The sequence below is a fragment of the Dasypus novemcinctus genome, chromosome 25 (assembly GCF_030445035.2).
Source record: "Dasypus novemcinctus isolate mDasNov1 chromosome 25, mDasNov1.1.hap2, whole genome shotgun sequence".
Classification (NCBI taxonomy): domain Eukaryota; kingdom Metazoa; phylum Chordata; class Mammalia; order Cingulata; family Dasypodidae; genus Dasypus; species Dasypus novemcinctus.
In genome coordinates this window covers 27984267-28004459 of record NC_080697.1, presented here as the reverse complement: position 1 = coordinate 28004459, position 20193 = coordinate 27984267, and the positions used below count along the sequence as shown (strand labels likewise).

At 41.4% G+C, this 20193-nt stretch overlaps 1 pseudogene; it reads right to left on the bottom strand.

The window, feature by feature from the left end:
- Window positions 1-3178: 3178 nt before the first annotated feature.
- Window positions 3179-3562, bottom strand: LOC131275974 (large ribosomal subunit protein P1 pseudogene; annotated as a pseudogene).
- Window positions 3563-20193: the final 16631 nt, after the last annotated feature.

The following is a 20193-nucleotide window of genomic DNA, read 5'->3' as shown; positions in this document are numbered from 1 at the left end:
AAATGTGGCATTGATGTGGAAAAAGTGGTCATGGTGGCTGCTGGGTGTGGGGAAGGAGGAAGAGAAGAGATGTGGAGGCATTCTCGGGACTTGGAGTTGTCCTGGGTGGTGCCCCAGGTACAATTGCCAGATGTTGTATGTCCTCCCATGGCCCCCTGAATGGAACGTGGGAAAGTGTGGGCTATGGTGTGGAACATGGGACATGGGGTGCAGCGATGCCCAGAGATGTACTTACCAGATGCAATGGATGTGACATGATGTTGGGGGAGAGTGTTATGGGGGGGGGGAGTGGTGGGGTGGGGGCGGTGGGGGCGAATGGGGACCTCATGTTTTTTTAATGTAATATCTTTTTAAAAAATGAATAAATTGAGTAGAATTTGAAAAAATATATATTATAATGGGAAATATCTTCAGATTTAAGAATCCCAAGAAATCCCAAGGAAGACTAATGAAAGGAAATTCATACATAAACTATCGTGAAACTTAACAACTTCAAAGACAGAGAGATATGAATATCAGCCTGAGGGATGACAGAACACTGTCAGCCAGAAATAGTGGGATTTTACCTTCACAGTATTGAGAATAAAACAACTATCAACCCAGAAATATAAACTCGGTAAAATTATGTTAGCATTAAAGAATGGTTAAATACTTTTGGACAAAACAAAAAACAACTTGAGCGAGTTTACCAGCACAAGTCTTGCTTGTTATCAGTCATCTCTCCCTGTGTAACAAACTACTCCAATACTTTGAATATAATGTGAGTGACCTGAAACAATGTTATTTTAGAGTACAGGTATAGATATTGACTCAGACTATGGAAGGTCTGTTTGAAGATTCAAGTCTTCAGGTGTACGGAGGCAATTCTGCTTCATGTGCTTCTTACTCTTCTAAGATCTGCAGGCATATCCTTATCACGGTTATAACAGAAAGGTAGGAAGGTCAGCCTTTTACACAAGGTTAAGCCTTTGTATGTATAACACCTACTAATATCTCATTGGGCAATGGAAGTCACATATTCAAGCCCAATATCAAAAGGGTTAGTCTCCATCCACAGTAGGGAAAGGTAGTAAATATTTGATAAGCAATTATCCAACCATTATATATCCTCACTATAGGTAATAATTTTCAAGAAGATTCTTTAGGAAGAAAGAAAATGTTCAAGAAACGTTCTTTAGAAAGTAGGAGGAGGTGGGACAAGATGGGGTCTGAGTAAGTGCACCTCATAATCTCTCCTGCAAAGAAGTGGCTGAGTAGGGTTGGAGTCCTGCTGGACTGGGCTGTTTCAGGTGTTTGCAGGGCAGGAGGTGTCTGGACGTTGATTTGGTGGGATGGTGCAGAGGAGATTCTTGCAAGAGGTAGAATTTTGGGTCTCTTGCATGGAGGTTGGAGGTTGTGGGTTTGGACCCTTCCCCCTGGGGCTGATGGCCTGGTTGCAACGATTCCTGAAGGCTTTGTTGTACTGGGGTGTTCCCAAGCCCTTGCAGGCTGTTTCTGGGGCTTGCAGGGGGGGAAGTGTCTGGATGTTAATTTGGTGAGACAGTGACAGAAGAGAGTTTTGTGAGAGGTGGAATTTTGGGTTTCTGACATGGAGGTCAGAAGTTGTAGGTGGAACCCCTCCCCCTAGGGCTGGCAGCCCAGCCACAGCAGTCCCTGAAATCTTTGCTATGCTGAGATGCTCCCAAACCCTGAGTGGGCTGTTTTGGGGGCTAGCAGGGAGGAGGTGTCTAGATGTTGATTTGGTGAGACAGTTACAGAAGAGAGTTTTGTGAGAGGTGGAATTTTGGGTTTCTGACATGGAGGTCAGAAGTTGTGGGTGGGACCACTCCTCCTAGGGCTGGTGCCTGGCCACAGTGATCCCTGAAGGCTTTGTTGTGCTGCAGTGTTCCCAGGCCCCTTGTCAACCTGATGCATGGTTCCCAGGTGTGTGTACCCTAAACCCTGGTGGCCTACACTTCAGAGACTCACATTATCTTGAGTCTGCAATATCATGGGCTTCCCATCCCTGAATCCACCGCACCCTAAGGTCTGTCTGACGTCCTTGATTACCCTAGCCCTTGGCATTCATGTTGTTGTTGTTGTTGTTGTTGTTGTTGTTCTTCTTCTTCTTCTTCTTCTTCTTCTTCTTCTTCTTCTTCTTCTTCTTCTTCTTCTTTCTTCTTCTTTCTTCTTCTTTCTTCTTCTTCTTTTCTTCTCCTTCCCCTTCTCCCTTCTCCCTTCTCCCTCTTCTTCCTCTTCTTCCTCTTCTTCTTCTTCTTTTCTTCTTTTTCTTCTTCTCTTTTCTTCTTCTCTTCTTTTCTTCTTTCTTCTCTTCTTTCTTCTTTCTTCTTCTTCCTCTTCTTCTTCCTCCTCTTTCTCCTCCTCCTCCTCCTCCTCTTCTTCTCCTCTTCCTCTTCCTTTCTCCTTGAACTTGGAGGAGTGTACCACCTAACTTGTGAAGAGTCTGGGAAGAAAGGAGAGGTGAATCTGCTGAGAAAGCCCAATTTACCTAAACGTCCTGGGATAGGAAACTTGGTCTGGGAGAAGGTGGAGTCAGAAAATCAATTAGACCTCTCCTAGCACGCCTAAGGGGGAGGGACTGTAGGAGGTGCAATCCAATCTTCCAATAACATATTTGGGGTTTCTGGTGAGGTGTAGGTGCTCTCACACTATAAATAGTCATACTATTCTGTGTTGAGCTGGTTCAACAGGGACCTACTTGAATCTCCTACATGACCTCTCAGGTAGCTTTCCTGCTGCCCTGGGAGAGAGAGAAGTGAGGAAAGGAGAAAGGGGGAAGGTCAGATCCCTAAGTGTATTATTTAACTGTGAAGAGGATTCCTAGCTTGAAAGGTTGGTTCTTTTTTTTCTCTTTTTTTTTTTTGACATGGTTGTTAATATTGCATTATCTCTTGGTCTTTTCTCCTGTTTAATCCCCCAAGGTCCTTTTTCATTTATTTAGGTTTTTTTTCTCTTTTTCTTTTTCTTATTTCCCCTGCTTTTCTTTGCCCCCTCTTTTCTCTTCTCTTTTTTTTCTTTTCTTTTTCTTCTTTTTTAAATTTTATTTTCTTTATATAATAGGTGCTGCAGGGAGCGCTTCACACATGCTGTGTTCCCTCATCCTCCATTTCCTCTTTTCTGTGTGTATTGATTTTGGCCACCTACACTATCCCCTTTCACCCACATCTTTTTTTTTTTTTTAAGAGTTCAGCTCTTTATTGAATTTTATAAAAGGGGTCTGGTCAAAAAGACCAAAGCCCATGTCATTATCTGATTCCTCAGATTCTTCTTTCTTTGCTTCCACTTTCTTCTCCTCAGCTAGGGCAGCAGTGGTGGTGGGGGCAGGACCTCCTGCTGGTGCAGCACCTGCTGCTGGGGCAGGTCCACCAGCCTCTACATTGCATATAAGGCTCCCAATGCTGATGTTGGCCAGGGCCTTTGTAAACAAGCCAGGCCAGAAAGGTTCAACATTTACACCAGCTGCTTTAATGAGGGAATTGATCTTATCCTCCATGACTGTGACTTCATCGTCATGGAGTATGAGGGCCAAGTAGGTGCAGGCAAGCTTGGAGATGGAGGCCATTGTGCAGGTGAGTACCGGGTACAGTGCTAGTCACCAGATGAAGTGAGGGCCTCACACCAACACGGCCTTAGCTTCCTTGGAAGAACCAAGCACCTTAGCAGCAGCTGAGGAAAGGCTCCCCCACATCTTCCTATCATCCATCATCTGCTGTTTTTCTTACATTCTACCTCCCTTTCTTTGGCCCCCAAATTATCTGACTTTTTATTTCTAATAACTTTGTTCTGCTTTCTGTCTCTTATCCACTCGATATTATTGTTTTTCTTTTCTCTTTCCCTCTCTCATGAAAACACTGGCCTTTTAATTCAAACTATATTCCTCCCCATATTCAGTTGAATATCTCATTATAGGTACTCTACTTACTGCTAAAACTCTACACAACTTACATGAGTCTAATATCCATTCTCCTAGAGCTCACGTTGTTGCTCTGTTAACATTTATTACCAATACTACTTGATACATTTTGTTTTTTCACTCATTTTGCTTTCCCTGGCCCTAATATTTTCCATCAAAGTGAACTTAGCCAGTAACAAGAAATTAAAATAAGAAGAAAAAAGTGACAAAGAGAAGACATAACACTTATGCATGAACAACAACTAATTAATTCCCAAGAGTAGACAAAAAAGCTAAGGAACTGATTAAACCTGTCAAGATAAAATGATGACCAGACAACAACAAAAAACTACAAACCAAACCAATAATCAGGAAAAGATGGGTGAATCCAGTGAACAAACTAAAAACCAGGAAAGGGAGCAGAACATCGGACATGTAAAGATCTCAAAACATATATTAGAGACCAACTTAATGAAGTAAAGGAAGAGATTAACAATATGAAGAAAACACTTGGAGAGGAAATTGCAGACATATGCAAAAAGATAACAGTTATGATGGATGAACACCACAGTTCAAGAAATCAAAAACACACTCTCAATAGCAGCAGATTAGAAGAGGCAGAGGAGAGAATTAGTGATGTGGAAGATAGTACATCTGAAATCAAACAGATAGTAGAACTGATCAATAAAAAGATAGGAAAAATCCAGCTAGGACTTAGGAAGCTGAATGGCAATGAAAAATGCACAAACATACATATTATAGGCATCCCAGAAGGAGAAGAGAAGGTAAGGCGGACAGAAGGGATGTTGGAGGAAATAATGGCTGAAAACTTCTGAAATCTACTGAGAGAGATGGATGAACATGTCCAGGAAGCACAACACACGCCAAACACCATAAATTCCAACAGGCCCACCCCAAGACATATACTTGTCAAATTATCCAATGCTCATGACAAAGAGAAAATTCTAAAAACAGCAAGAGAAAAGAGAACCATCACATACAAGGGAGGCTCCATAAGATTAAGTGCTGATTTCTCATCTGAAACCATGGAGATAAGAAGACAGTGGTATGATATAGTCAAGGTACTAAAAGAAAAAAATTTCCAGCCAAGAATACCCAGCTAGACTAGCATTCAAAAATGATGGAGAGTTCAAAATATTCACAGATAAACAGAAATGAAAAGAGTATGCCAACAAGAAACCTGTCTGGCCTGCATGCCTACTTGCCCTTTATAGTCTCTTTATAGTCTCCACTCCCCTGCTTTTTCCTCCCTGCCCTCTAAATGTTGGAGGGCTCCAGGGCTCAGAGCTGGATGGTTTCATCCAGGCTCATGGCTTGAAATAGTTCCTACATGCTGCCAGCTCCAGAATTTATATTAATCTAGCCCTCTCCAAAATTCTCCAAACTTGTGTCCAACTCTATGCTTGACCTCACCATGGCATAACAGGTAGACACCTCAAATGCATTAATGCAAAACTACACCCCTGGTGCTGTCCCCCAAATGTGCTTCACCCACAGTCTTCCCCATTTCAGAAGTGGTTAAGGTCAACCTTCTAGTTGTTTAATTTTTTTTTTTTAAGATTTATTTATTTTTATTCCCCCCACCTTGCTGTTTGCACTTGCTGTCTGTATCTATTCGTCGTCTTCTTTTTTTTTAGGAGGACCTCACATGAGGAAGGGAGGTGCCCATTTGCTTGAGCCACATCTGCTCCCTCCTTGTGTCTCTCATTGTGTCTCCTCATCACGTCATTTCGTTGTGTCAGCTTGCCTCACCAGCTCATCACTTGTTCTCTGTTTTACTTGTCTTCTTTAGGAGGCACTGGGAAACAAACCTGGGACCTCCCACGTAGTAGGCTGGTGCCCAACTGCTTGAGTCATATCCACTTCCCTTAATTCTTTCTTTTACAACCCTGGGTTCACCCCAAATCCTCTTGGCTCTGCCTTCAAAGTCTGTTGAGAATCTGATCACTCCCCACTCTCTTCTCAATTATTGAAATAGTACAACTGATATTTTTGCCTCTACTTTTGCCTCAACAAGTTTCAAGCCTGCAGGCCCAGTTATTCTTTTAAAACGTCACTCAGATAATGTTGCTTTTCTGATCAACACCTTGTGCCACCTTCTCATCAAACTTACAGTGAAAGCCAAAGTACTAAAAATTGCCACCCATGTCCTACACTCTTCCCTGCAAGCCATTCCTCTCTGGCCTCCTCTACCCTCTAATCTCTCTGCCCTAATCCTGTTGCCCTCCCAGCTGTTAGCCTCACTATCTTAAGCCTGTTCTTCCCATGGGGCCTTTGTACTTTGTAACTGGAGAGAGATCTCTCTTTCGGTGGACTTCCTCCCTTACTCCTTCAAGTCTTTGCTCCAAAGCCATTTTCTCTGGGAGAACTTTCTCAACTGCCATATTTAAAATCACAACCGCATACCTCTGGAATTTCCTATTCTCCATCTCTGATTTATATTTCTCCATTTAGCCCTTAAACCTTCTAGAATACAATATCAGTTAGTTAATTATTTTTTTTATTGATTTTGTAAAAATATTACATTAAAAAAATATGAGGTCCCATTCAACCCCACCACCCCCACCCCACCACTCCTCCCCCAGCAACACTCACTCCCATCATCATGACACATCCATTGCATTTGGTAAGTACATCTCTGTGTATCTCTGCACCTCATGGTCATTGGTTCACATCATGGCCCACACTCTTCCCCCATTCCATCCAGTGGGCCCTGGGAGGATTTACAATGTCCGGTGATTGCCCCTGAAGCACCATCCAGGGCAACTCCAAGTCCCAAAGGCGCCTCCACATCTCATCTCTTCCTGCCATTCCCCATACCCATCAGCCACCATATCCACTTTTCCCACTCCAATGCCACCTTTTCTCTGTGGACTTTGTATTGGTTGTGTCTGTTGCACCTCTATGTCAAGAGGAGGCTCAGATTCCACATGGTTACTGGATGCAATCCTCCTGCTTTCAGTTGTAGGCACTCTAGGCTCCATGGTGTGGTGGTTGTCCTTCTTCAACTCCATCTTAGCTGAGTGAGGTGAGTCCAATAAATCAGATTGTAGGAGCTGGAGTCTGTTGAGGCTCAGGGCCTGGCTATCATATTGTCAGTAAAAAGATTCAATCCCCTAAATGTATCTGAAACCCCAATACCAACTACAATTCCAGTAAAGTAGCATGATAGTCTTATGAAAAGAGATCCCCTCTGGGTCCAGTTTCATCACGCAGAAACACCAGCTCCAAAGAAGGGCCATCTGACATGGCAGTGAACCCTATCTGCCATGACCATAGAACCCATGGGTCCCTTTAGCCCTCAAAGGAACCAATACCTGGGGATTGTATCTACTTTATCTGTCTCTTAGACTCTGCTCAGTTGTGCATAAGGGCAATCCTTCTGACAGCCTCCAGACTCTTTTTTTTTAGAGACTCATAGCCATATAAACTCATTTCTCCTTTCTATTTCCCCCTTACATTAGGTCAAACAGCATTTTAAAGTCATATTATTCTATGTAGACAGGGATATTCTACTGATCCGCATCGAACCTTCAATTCATGGTCATTTTCTAGTTGCATTATCAGTTGTTAGTTGATAGTGATCCCTCGGTGCCAGGGAGGCTCATCCCCGGGTGTCATGTCCCACGCTGGGGGGAAGGCATTGCATTTAGATGCTGAGTTAGCTTCGAGACTGGCCACATTTGAGTAACATGAAGGCTGTCAGGAGAAAATTCCCAGGCACAGTGCTGCTCTAGGCCTTGTTCTTATTTCAGGCATATAGGCTCACAAGCATAGTCATTAGTATCAGGGGCTCACTGTTGGACCTTCATTCCTTCTTGGTCCTTGCCGCTGCACTTGGGGGACTGCTGCTGCTCCCCTAGGGACCACAGCACAGCACCCCCGGCCAAGGAACCAGTACCCCCCCAGCTGTAGTTTTTAATTGTTGCCACTATAAGTATATCCAAACATTACCATGCACCCTGGACATATGCCCTGTATAGCTCCCTGTCAGCCATATATCCCCTGTCAATAGTATCCTATACCAGTATTCCTCCACTGCCATTGTTGGACCACTCTGGGATCCAGAACTTCCTGAATATTGAAGCCCCAGTATAATGTCAGGATCTCTTACTAGCAAAATGGGATATAGCGATGGGTTTAAAGGTTAGATATAGAATACGTGTTGACTTGGAAAAATTCTACATCCTATCTTTTTCTTTTCCTTTTTTTTTTCCCCCTAATTATTGAACTTCTCTTCACAAGAGCCCTAGACCACAGCAATTCATGTATACAATATACAGCACTCCCACACATCCACCACAAAACCTTTTCCCTTCCACAGCGATACTCTTACAACCTATTCACAACATATTTACTTAAAGTGATGTACAGAGTTTGAGACAATAGCTTTCAAACCAGGTGACATCTGTGCTTACATTGTGGTGCATACTTTAGGACACACAGTTTTCTAACATTTTTAGTTATCCTATGTTTTACATTATGGTTTACATTATCATTCTGTCATCCCCTATATGTTTATGATGTAATATTACATATTTTATATCCATCCTTGTGTACTCTCACGAAAATCCTCTCTTACACCACATTTACCTTGGTTCCACACATTTAACATCCATTTTCCCCTCCCCTTGGTGCCCACAGTGACAGCCAACCTCCGTTTCCCAAGGAGCCACGTCCAGAGATACTTGCAACAGTGTTCAGGTCCTAACTTGCTTGGCTGCCCAATGCCCTGGGAGCCACCCTTTCTCTTGAGAGATACAGTTCCCTCTATTTGATGGCATTAGTCCTCCCCAGGATGTGGGTCCACCCCCACTCTCACTACTTGGGTCTCTACCCAATGGTATCACCCACTCTGGCAAAATGAGCATTCAGACATTCCTCACGAGCCCGTCCCGCATCAGACCATCCCTTCCAAGCCTCCTAAACAGGTAACCCTCTTAATTATATTTTGATACGATTTTCTCAGCATTTTACTCTCAACCAACACCTGACACTCTCCTGTGTTCGTATGCTACCCCTCCCTCCCCCCACTTTTTGGGCAATATTACCATCCTCCCATCCTCAGCCCCCCTCAAACCCGCAAAGCCCCACCCAAAGGCAACCCCTTGCCCCCCTTTTATCTCTTCTTTTTGTTCATACTTACTGCCAGCTCATCATAAATTCCACCCCTGCAGACGTCGGCTCACATCCTTCCTCCACCCCCCGATTTCCTGTAAGCCTATCGTTCAGTCTCTAGCTCTCTGAGGCAGCTTGTTTATTTCATATCATTGAGGTCATGTAGTATTTATCCTTCAATGCCTGGGTTCTCAAGATTCATCCATGTTATCTTGTGTGTTTGTAGTGTATTTGTTCTTACAGCCGAGTAGTATTCCATTGTGTGTATATACCACATTTTATTGATCCACTCATCTGTTGATGGGCATTTGGGTTAATTCCAACTTTTGGCAATAGCGAACAATGCTGCTATAACATTGGTGTGCATATATCAGTTTGTGTCCTTGTTTTCAGTTCTGCTGGGTATATACTCAAAAGTGGTATTGCTGGGTCATATGGCAAATCTATGGTTAGTTTTTTGAGAAACCGCCAAACTGTCCTCCAGAATGTTTGGATCCTTCTGCATTCCCACCAGCAGTGGATGAGTGTTCCCCTTTCTTCACATCCTCTCCAGCATTTGTATTCTTCTGTTTTTTTAATAGCTGCCAATCTTATGGGAGTAAGATGGTATCTCATTGTAGTTTTGATTTGCATTTCCCTGATAGCTAGAGATTTGGAGCATTTTTTCATGTGCATTTTAGCCATTTGTATTTCTTCTTTGGAGAAGTGTCTGTTTAAATCTTTTTCCCATTTTTTAAATGGGTTGTTTATCTTTTTATTTTCAAGATATAGGAGTTCTTTATATATGCAAGTTATAAGTTTATTATCAGATATATGGTTGCCAAATATTTTCTCCCACTGTGTGGGCTCCCTTTTTACTTTCTTGACAAACTCCTTTGAGGTGCAGAAGGCTTTAATTTTGAGGAAGTCCCATTTATCTATTTGTTCTTTTGCTGCTCGTGCTTTTGGTGTGATATTCATGAATCCATTTCCTATTACAAGGTCCTGTAGATGTTTCCCTACACTGCTTTCCAAGGTTTTTATGGTCTTGGCTCTTATATTTAGGTCTTTGATCCATCTTGAGTTGATCTTTGTATAAGGTGTGAGATAGTAATCCTCTTTCATTCTTCTACATATGGCTATCCAGTTCTCCAGGCACCATTTGTTGAATAGGCCACTCTCTCCCAGTTGAGAGGGTTTGGTGGCTTTATCGAATATTATATGGCTATATATGTGAGGTTCTATATCAGAGCTTTCAATTCGATTCCATTGGTCTGTGTGTCTCTCCTTATGCCAATACCATGCTGTTTTCACTACTGTAGCTTTGTAGTATGTTTTGAAGTCAGGTAGTGTGATCCCTCCAATTTCGTTTTTCTTTTTCAGTATGTCTTTGGCTATTCGGGGCCTCTTTCCTTTCCAAATAAATTTCATAGTTAATTTTTCTAGTTCCTTAAAGACAGCTGTGTTGATTTTTATTGGGATTGCATTGAATGTGTAGATGAGTTTTGGTAGGATAGACATCTTGATAATATTCAGTCTTCCTATCCATGAACAAGGAATATTCTTCCATTTATTTAGGTCTTCTTTAGTTTCCTTGAACAGTCTTGTATATTTCTCGGTGTACACGTTTTTTACCTCTTTAGTTAAATTTATTCCTAAGTATTTGATTTTTTTATTTTCTATTGTGAATAGTATTTGATTCTTGATTTCCTCCTCATCTTGCTCTTTATTGGTGTACAGAAATGCTACTGATTTTTGCGCATTGATCTTATAACCTGCAAGTTTACTAAACTCATTTATGAGTTCTAGAAGCTTTGTTGTAGATCTCTCAGGGTTTTCTATGTATAGGATCATGTCATCTGCAAAGAAGGAAATTTTGACTTCTTCCTTTCCAATTTGAATGTCTTTTATATCTGGTTCTTGCCTCAGTGCTCGAGCAAGTACTTCTAAGACAATGTTAAATAGGAGCAGAGACAATGAGCATCCTTGTCTTGTTCCTGAGTTTAGAGGGAAGTATTTTAGGATTTCTCCATTGTAAACAAAGTTGGCTGTAGGTTTTTCGTATATACTCTTTATCATGTTCAAAAAATTTCCTTGTATTCCAATTTTTTGGAGTGTTTTTATCAAGAAAGGGTGCTGTATTTTGTCAAATGCTTTTTCTGCATCTATAGATATAATCATGTGATTTTTTTCCTTCAGTCTGTTTATATGGTGTATTATGTTGATTGATTTTCTTATGTTGAACCATCCTTGCATACCTGGAATAAATCCCACTTGGTCGTGGTGTATAATTCATTTAATGTGTTGTTGAATACGATTAGCAAGTATTTTGTTAAGTATTTTTGTATCTAGGTTCATTAGAGAAATTGGTCTGTAATTTTCCTTTCTTGTGGTGTCTTTGTTTGGCTTTGGTACTAGGGTAATGTTGGCGTCATAGAAGGAGTTCGGCAATGTTCCATCTGTTTTGATTTTTTTGAATAGTTTCAGCAGGATTGGTGTTAGTTCTTTCCGGAATGTTTTGTAGAATTCACCTGTGAAGCCGTCTGGCCCTGGGCTCTTCTTAGTTGGGAGGTTTTTAATGACTGATTCTATCTCTTTACTTGTGATTGGTTTGTTAAGATAATCAATTTCTTCTTTCATCAATATGGGCTGCTTATGTGTTTCTAGGAATTTGTCCATTTCCTCTGAATTGTCATTTTTGTTTGAATATAGTTTTTCAAAATATCCCCTTATGATAGTCTTTATTTGTGTGGGGTCAGTGGTGATATCGCCTTTCTCATTTCTTATTTTGTGTATTTGCATCTTCTCTCTTTTATTCTTTGTTAGTCTCAGTAGAGGTTTGTCAATTTTGTTGATCTCAAAAAACCAGCTCTTGGTCTTGTTTATCTTTTCCAGTGCTTTCTTATTTTCTATTTCATTTAGTTCTGCTCTTATCTTTGTTATTTCCTTCCTTCTTCTTCCTGTTGGATTACTTTGTTGTTTTTTTCCTAATTCCTTCAAATGTACAGTTAGTTTTTCAATTTTTGCTCTTTCTTCTTTTTTGATATATGAATTTATGGCTATAAATTTCCTTCTCAGTACTGCTTTTGCTGTATCCCATAAATTTTGGTATGTTGTGTTATCATTATCATTTGTTTCAAGGTAGTCATTGATTTCTTTTGAGATTTCCTCTTTGACCCACTGTTTTTCTAAGAGTGTGCTGTATAATTTCCAAATCGTAGTGTGAAACCTGGGCCTCTGTTCCTTGCAAATTTCCAGCTTGACTCCACTGTGGTCAGAGATATTGTTTTGTTTGATTTCAGTCTTTCTGAATTCATTCAACCTTTCTTAGTGGCCTAGCATATGGTCTAATTTGGAGAATGATCCATATGCGCTTGATAAGAATGTATATCCTGCTGTATTTCGGTGTAATGATCTATATATGTCTATTAGTTCCAGCTCCTCTAATATACTGTTCAAATGTTTTGTTTCTTTAGTGATTCTCTTTTGAGATGTTCTATCCAAGGTAGATAGTGGTGTATTAAAATCCCCCACTATGATTGTAGATGCATCTATTGTTTCACTTAGTTTTTCCAGCGTTTGTCTCACGTACTTAGAGGCACCCTTGTTAGGAGCATAAATATTTATGATTGTTCGGTCTTCTTGACAGATTGTCCCTTTCACTAAAATGTAGTAATCTTCTTTGTCTCTCACAGTTGTTTCACATTTAAAGTCTATTTTTTCTGATATTAATATAGCTACTCCTGCCTTTTTTTGGTTATTGTTTGCTTGTATGATTGTTTTCCAGCCATTCACTTTCAATCTCCATGCGTCTCTGGGTCTAAGATGTGTCTCTTCTAGACAGCATACAGATGGGTCATATTTCCTTATCCAATGTCCCAGTCTGAATCTTTTCATAGGTGAGTTTAATCCATTGACATTCAGTGTTATTACTTTCAAGGAATTATTTGTGTTAGCCATATTTTTATTGGATTTGTGTTTGTCATATTTCATTTGTATTTTTTTTCCCTTCTGGTTTGTCTTTTTTTGTTGCTCTTATACTCTCCTCCAACTCTGCCTGTCCTGTTTTTTCCTTTCTTCCTGCAGAACTCCCTTTAGAACTTCTTGAAGGGGAGGTTTCTTATTGGTATACTCTTTCAGTTTGTTTATCTGCAAATATTTTGAACTCTCCATCATGTTTGAATGTTAGTTTAGCTGGATAGAGTATTCTTGGTTGGAAATTTTTTTCCTTTAGTACCTTGACTATATCATACCACTGCCTCCTTGCCTCCATGGTTTCAGATGAGTAATCAGCACTTAATCTTATGGAGCTTCCCTTGTATGTGATGGTTTTCTTTTCTCTTGCTGCTTTTAGGATTTTCTCTTTGTGTTGAGCATTGGATAATTTGACGAGTATATGTCTTGGGGTGGGCCTGTTGGGGTTTATGACCAGTGGACTGCGATGTGCTTCTTGTATATGTACGTCTGTCTTTTTCAGTAGATTTGGGAAGTTTTCAGCCATTATTTCCTGCAACACTCCTTCTGACCCCTTTCCCTTCTCTTCTCCTTCTGGAATACCTATAATACGTATATTTGAGCGTTTTGCATTGTCATTCAGGTCCCTAAGTCCTAGCTGGATTTTTTCTATCTTTTTATCGACCCCTTCTACTATCTGTTTGATTTCTGATGTACTGTCTTCCACATCACTAATTCTCTGCTCTGCCTCTTCTAGTCTGTTGATATTTGCTGTGAGTGTATTTTTGATTTCTTGAACTGTGGTGTTCATTCCCATCATGTCTGTTATGTTTTTGCGTATGTCTACAATTTCCCCTCCCAGTGTTGTCTTCATGTTGTTAACCTCTTTCATTACTTCATCAAATTTGTTGGTGATAAATGTTCTGAGATCTTTCATTGCTTGTGTGAAGTTCTGTTCCCCTTCCTGATTTTTAGTTTGTTGATTGGATTCAGCCATGTTTTCCTGATTACTGATTTGGTTTGTCGATTTTTGTTGCTTTCTGGTCATCATTTTATCTTGACGGGTTTAATCAGTTCCTTAGCTTCTTTGTCTAGTCTTGAAGATTAATTAGCTGTTATTTTTGCATAAGTGTTATATCTTCTTTTTGTCACTTTGTTCTTCTTATTCTAATTTCTTGTTGCTGGTTAAGTTCACTTTAAAGGAAAGTATTAGTGCCGGGGAAAGGCAATTGTGTAAGCAAGGAAAAAGTGTAGAGTAGTATTGGTGATATATGTTAACAAAGCAAGAATATGAGATCTGGGAGAATGGAGGTTAGATTCATGTAAATTGTGTAGAGTTATAGCTGTAGGTAGAGTACCTATTATGAGGTAGATGACTGAATATGGGAGGAATATGGTATGAGCTACAAAGCTATTGTTTTTGTGAGAGAGGGAAAAAGAAAAGAAAGGTAATAGTTTCAAGAGTGGATACCAGACAGAAAACAAAACAAAGGTATTAGAAATTAAGTGTTAGACACCTTGTGGATCAAAGAAAGGGAGGTGGGGGGTGGAATATAGGAGAGACAGTAGATGATAGTGGATATCAAGATGTAGGGGATAGTGTAGGTAGCCTAAATCAGTTCACACAGAAATGAGGTAGTGGAGGATAGGAAAACCCAGCAAATGTGAGGTGTTCCCTGTAGCACCTATTGTATACTTGAATTAAAATAAAATAAGTGGAAAATGAGGGACAAGAGGGAGGGAGAAAACAGAAAAAGAAATATAATAAAGAAAAAAAAAAGACGAGAAGAAAGGAAGAAAGAAAAAGAGGGTGGGCAAAGGGTGGGGAACAGGTAGGGGGAAGCGAAATACAGGTATACATGAACCACAATTGCAACACTATCTACAACAACAATGAAAAAAAACCTAAATAACTGTATAAAAAAAAGACTTTGGGGGACACGCTAGGAGAAAAGACTAGGGGACAATGCAATATTAGCAATCAGGGCATCAAAAAGAGTAAAAAATAAGATAAAATGAAAATAAAAACAAAACAATATGAACCAATAAAGATAAAACACAAACGTTAAAGTCCAGGGCACTCAAGGACCCCAGGTAGACCCCAGGGCGTGTTGGATTCAGGGGTGGAAAGTCTGAGACACTGAAGACTCAAGAGGTGTGAGTCTGGGGTGTGGACCACCAGAGTCCAGGGGACCCAGACCTGGCAACCTCAAATCCGGTCAACAGGAATCTTAGGAGCCCCACAGTGCAACACAGCCCTCAGGGATCCCCGTAGCTGGGTGCCAGCCCCATGGGGGAAGCCAGATCCGCAAACTCTATATTTAATGTCTGAACCCTGCAATTCACCTACTCCTCAGGGTTTCTTTTTGTGGGTGTATCATCAATTCAGCCTTTGGACAGCTCCCACCCTGTGCTCCCATGCAACGGCCACTTGAGGGCGCCTCTACACCACAGCCAGTTCAATGACCCAGATCCCAAGCCCCGCCGGGTGAGCTGGGCTTCAGCTGGAAATGCCGAAAACAGACTCCAAAACCGGAACCCCCAAACTTCACAAAATATTCCCCAATCAGCTTCCAGACGTGTCCCCCTCCCTCACTGCACCCTGCAACAATCTCCCAATTGTGTCTCCTTATTGCCAAAAATCCAATTCCATTGCAGATCGGCAGCCCGACCTGTGGGAATGGGGCTCCAGGTGGAAGTGCTACCACCCCTGTCCGCAGCCAAAAATTCCCCCACTTCACAACAAAACACCGTCTGTCTCCCCAAATCAATCTGCAAAGGAGTCCTGTCCCATCAACCCCTCACCAGCCCGCCCAGGACCCGTGAATTCCTCAGCACCGCAGAGCCTCCAAAAAAAAGGGAAAAAAAAAAAAACCCTTGCCGCGGTGGCTCCCCGAGCTGCAGCAGCGCCCGATACCGTGGCTCCGCCCACCCAAGGAGGGAACTTTCCATGCCCAGCTGGGACCTCCGTTTATATATTATAGACGTATCCTCTCTGTTACCTTCCCACCAAATCGACGTCCAGACAACTTCCAACCAGCAAAAATCCCCGAAACAGTGCAGTCCCAAAGAGCCTTCAATGCTGCCCAGCCGCCCCCTGCAGAGACACTACCAGGCAAGTTCACTCAGCCACCATCTTGCCCCAACTCCTCAATTATTTTCTTCTCCACTGGAACGTAAGTACCACAGTGGCGGGGCTCACTTTTTCTCCCCTCACTGGTGTCCTAAATACTTAGATCATTATTTGGCTTAATAAATATTTGTTGAAGAAATGAATGGATCTCCCTGTGGCTAGGGAGTCCTGCATGGCTCCCAATCTCAGCTTCTCACTCACTGAGATCCTGACTCCTCTCCTTTGGAAAGTCAGAAGTTCTGACCTCTCTAGGTTTTCATGGTATTATTTACAGACACACGCACTCCTTCTCTACCAAGTTAGGATGGGGTGGAGGTCATTCTGTCCATTCGATTGAGGTGGGAAACTGAAGCACTGAGAGGGTAAGTATGCTATTCAGGGATGGGTGGCAGTGCAGTAACCATGGACTTCTCCAAAGTGGAGGAACTGCTATGTTAATCAGGGCTGCTTCAATTTTAAGTGGGAAACCCAACTTTGAGCTACTTAGGCCCAAAAGGGGGCATTTTGGTCCCTGAGATGGCAAGTCCAGGGGTGGATTGACTTGAGGCTTGGATGGATCCAGGGACTAAAATGATGTGTCAGACAGTGCTGCCCGCTGCACAACATCAGGGGGCACTATGCATAGAGAATACAATGTGCTATTTCCAGAGTTGATGAACTTTTCTTTCTTGGCTGCTTGCCTCTGTGTTGGCTTCATTTCTTCTGTGGCAAAAGGCTCCTTCATGAGACTCAGGAATATAGCTCTTGTTAGTGCCAAGTTTCAGTAAATCCACCTCTCTCTAGCATAGTCATACTAGTTCCAGGAAAACCCTGCTTGAGTCATTCCCCATTCTTGTACCAATTGTGGCTGAAAAATGGGATTCTCTGACTGGCCAGCCTTGGCACATGCCTGCCTTGTGGCCCAGAAGAAGGAGATCAGGTCGTGTGAAGAACAGACCAAATGGCATTCTCCCATGCACTGCTGCAGGCACTTTAAGGAATTCATTCATCTTGGTCATAAACATCATGGGTGGTACAGCATACACCCTGCTGTCCCTGAAGTTCTGTTTCCTCATCAGAACAAGGAAGTTGGACAGACCTAAGGTCCCTTCCAGTCCAGACATACAAAGAGTCTCTGAAGTGAAACCTAGCCCAAAGCCCAGGTGTGCTGTGTGTGGTGGTTTGCCTTGTTGTCAGGTTTAGTTCCTTGGGGGTGCTATCTTGAGAGTCCCAATAGCAAGGAGTGACCCATCGGACCTTAGAGCACCTCTGCGCATAGAATCTTGTGCCCTTTACTTCCTTTGGGAGAAGGATCTAGGGAGTGCTGGTATCTGCTGCCCTTGGAAGCCCTGCACTGTCTGATGGCATCATGGGAACTCACGAGCCTGTCAAAGGTGTTGTGGAATTTCTTCTTCTTCTTGAAAATCTGTAAGAGTAGAAATAGTACAACTGCACTAGACTCCATATTTTATCTTATTTTTCCTTTTAACAACACAGATACACCTTATTTTGTAAAATACATTTTGGACACATAGCAATGGTGTTTCACTAAAGACGTAAACTGACTCAACTCTTGCTTGGAAGGGGTGGGGGACTAGAGCAAGAAGCTCTATTTTTGCCTCTTCTTGGGGACACCCGGCCAATTAAAGCATCCTGTATCAGGGATTTTCTCCTCTGCAAGGTCCATTCTATCCTCATAATAGCCCTGTGAGGCAGGCAGGATAGATATCATTATTTCCATTTTACAGGTTATATGCAAGAAGATGGAGGCATTTTTATTCACAAAAAATTCCAAGCAGGGGTAGAAAGGGGATTGGTTTGGAAAAGTCAAGTTGCCTGGTGTACTGCCCCACATGTGAGAAGCAGTGGGAGTGGGATATGTGGTTACAGTCCCCGAGGGGTCATCTGAGGTAGGGAGGGTCACACTTCAGAGCACAGGCTTTGGAGGATGTGGAGTGTGAGGGATAGCATTGGGATGATGGCACAAAGCTGTCAGCTCTCTCCCTGGGGACAGGCCAACATCTTCAGAAAATGAAAATGCCAGGGCGATGCCACTGCATATCTACTGGACCCCCTTTTTTCTTCTCTTTTTTTTCTTTTCTCTTTTTCTTCTTATTTTATTTTATTTTACTTATATAAGTGCTGTAGGGAGCGCTTCACATTTGCTGTGTTTCCTCATCCTCCATTTCCTCATTTCTGTGTGAATTGATCTTGGCCACCTACACTATCCCCTTTCCCCCACATCTTGTGATCCTCCATCATCTACTGTCTCTTTTACATTCCACCTCCCTTTCTTTGGCCCCCATATTGTCTAACTTTTAATTTCTAATACCTTAGTTCTGATTTCTCTCTTTTATCCACTCTTGATATTATTGTCTTTCTTTTCTCTTTCCCTCTCTCATGAAAACACTGGCTTTTTAATTCATACTATATTCCTCCCCATATTCAGTTGACAATCTCATTATAGGTACTCTACTTACTGCTATAACTCTATGCAACTTACATGAGTCTAATATCCATTTTCCCAGATCTCACATTGTTGCTTTGTTAACATTTATTACCAATACTACTTTACACATTTTCTTTTCTTACACATTTTCCTTTCCCTGGCCCTAATATTTTCCTTCAAAGTGAACTTAGCCAGCGACAAGAAAATAGAGTAAGAAGAACAAAGTGATGAAGAGAAGACATAACACACAAGAACAACATCTAATTAATCCCCAAGACTAGACAAAGAAGTGAAGGAAAACACTCTAAGATAAAATGATGACCAGACAGCAACAAAAAACTACAAACCAAACCAATAATCAGGAAAACATGGCTGAGTCTAATGAACAAACTAAAAACCAGGAAGGGTAGCAGAACATCAGACAAGTAATTAAAGATCTCAAAACATATATTAGAGACCAACTTAATGAAGTAAAGGAAGAGATTAACAATATGAAGAAAACACTTGGAGAGGAAATTGTAGACATACGCAAAAACATAACAGATATGATGGGGATGAACACCACAGTTCAAGAAATCAAAAATACACTCTCAGCAAATAGCAGCAGACTAGAAGAGGCAGAGCAGAGAATTAGTGACATGGAAGACAGTACATCTGAAATCAAACAGATAGTAGAATTGATCGATAAAAAGATAGAAAAAAATCCAGCTAGGACTTAGGGACCTGAATGACAACACAAAATGCACAAACATACATATTATAGGCATCCCAGAAGGAGAAGAGAAGGGAAAGGGGACAAAAGAGGTGTTGGAGGAAATAATGGCTGAAAACTTCCCAAATCTACTGCGAGAGATGGATGTACATGTCCAGGAAGCACAACGCACCCCAAACATCATAAATTCCAACAAGTCCACCCCAACACATATACTTGTTAAAATATCCAATGCTCAAGACAAAGAGAAAATTCTAAAAGCACCAAGAGAAAAGAAAACCATCACATACAAGTAGGCTCCATAAGATTAAGTGCTGACTTCTCATCTGAAACCATGGAGGCAAGAAGGCAGTGGTATGATATAGCCACAGTACTAAAAGAAAAAAATTTCCAACCAAGAATACTCTACCCAGCTAGGCTAGCATTCAAAAATGATGGAGAGTTCAGAATATTCACAGATAAAACAGAAATTGAAAGAGTATGCCAACAAGAACCCTGCCCTTCAAGAAATACTAAAGGAGTTCTGCAGGAAGAAAGGAAAAAACAGGAGAGGCAGAGTTTGAGGAGAGTGTAAGACCAACAAAAAAGACGAAAAGAGAAGCAAACAAACAAAATATGACAAACATGAGTCCAATCAAAATATGGCTAACAAATAGTTCCTTGAAAGTAATAACACTGAATGTCAATGAATTAAACTCACCTATCAAAAGATTCAGACTGAGACATTGGATAAGGAAATATGACCCATCTATATGCTGTCTACAAGAAACACATCTTAGACCCAGGGACTCATGGAGGCTGAAAGTGAATGGTTGGAAAACAATCTTACAAGCAAACAATAACCAAAAAAAAAGGCAGGAGTAGCTATATTAATATCAGACAAAATAGACTTTGAATGTGAAACAATTGTGAGAGACAAAGAAGGATACTATATATTAGTTGTGGGAAACAAAAGC